This window comes from Fragaria vesca, linkage group LG2 (assembly GCF_000184155.1).
Source record: "Fragaria vesca subsp. vesca linkage group LG2, FraVesHawaii_1.0, whole genome shotgun sequence".
Taxonomy (NCBI): Eukaryota; Viridiplantae; Streptophyta; class Magnoliopsida; order Rosales; family Rosaceae; genus Fragaria; species Fragaria vesca.
The window spans coordinates 30,314,655-30,316,129 of record NC_020492.1 but is presented as its reverse complement, the minus strand read 5'-3'; positions in this window follow the sequence as shown (position 1 = coordinate 30,316,129).

The following is a 1,475-nucleotide window of genomic DNA, read 5'->3' as shown; positions in this document are numbered from 1 at the left end:
AGAGAGAGAGAGAGATGAAAGAGAGATCCGGAATGAGAGGAGAGAGATAGATAAGTTATGGGTAGAAAAGTAATTCTATTAAGTTTAATTGAAATGGGCATAGGAAAAAGTTTTTCATTGGGGTGGGCAATAAATCTTTAAAATTGGTACTAAAGTGTCATTTACTCTTGACAAAATAACTGATGTATTTTTTCCATAATAAAATTCAGTGTCAATATTTGATTAGAATGTAGGACCACGTTGTACTGCCACGTGGTCCTCTTGTAGGGTTGAAAAAAAATTTCCGATTAAAATCTTGAATATAATTTGGAACTTAAATATTCCTCCTGAGGTTAAGAATTTTGCTTGGCTTACAACTAAGGAAAAGTTGAAAACAAGATCTTAAATTGCCTGTTTTACTAATTATATTAGTCAAATTAATGCTCTTTGCAGTAATGGGTTTGAAGATTTAAATCATCTGTTTCCTTTTTTTTCCCTGGCCTTTTGCCAAATGGAAGACTGTTGGATTTGACCTAACCGTTATGAGTTGTTCATCTCTGGTTTAGGATAAGTCATTATAAATATGTTTCAGAGAATTGCATTACTGTTTACTGAATATTTGGGAGGGTAGAAACAAACCTCCTTCTTGTGTGAGTGTTGTTCATGTTGTAGCCACCTCTGTTGAGGCGTAGCGAAAGCACAATCCTAAGGTTGGAACTATCAGCTTTAGAAGAAGTCAGTTTCATTCTCAAGTCATTTAGTGGCATCCTTCGTCATTAATTTTGGTTTTGATGGGTCGGTTGCGACAGTTTAGGTGTTACTGGCATTGTGATCAGATTTTATCGTGGAGAGCCTAATTTTAGTAATTGAGTGGTTCATGTTCAATTTTTGTTTTATATCACGAACAGCTAAATAAATATAAAAAATTTAGGTTGCACGGATTCAAAATTTGTGATTGATGTTAATCAAATTACAAATTCAAGTTCAAAAGACGGACATCCGGGCTTCTCTGAACAAGATTATAAATTTTTTTGTTTATTAGAGAATCTCCAACAGCTTCCTCATTTTCTTGAAATTCTCAATTTTGGAGAATGTAGAGCTATTTTTAGGTCCAACAGCTTCCCCATCCCATTCTTTAAAATGGGGATACAGAAGAAAAAGAAACATTCATTCCCCAAATTTGCAGCAAAACCTTAATTTCCCAAAATTAAATTCTTCACGTGCTCCAATAAATTTAAGACAATAATAAAATATTTTATTGGGTAGTTTATTGTTACAATGAAATATATAATGTTTTTTTGTTATAATTAATGATGATATATTATATTTTATTATTGTATTAAATGCTGAAATCTCTAAAATAGAGAAGTTACTAGATTTTAACCATAATTTTTTTAATTTTTAGAAATTTTAGGGAAGCTAGAGATACACTTATTTGTTTCGGACAAATACAAACAGCAGTGCTTATTTGACGGGTGGTCTTGGAAAACAATAAT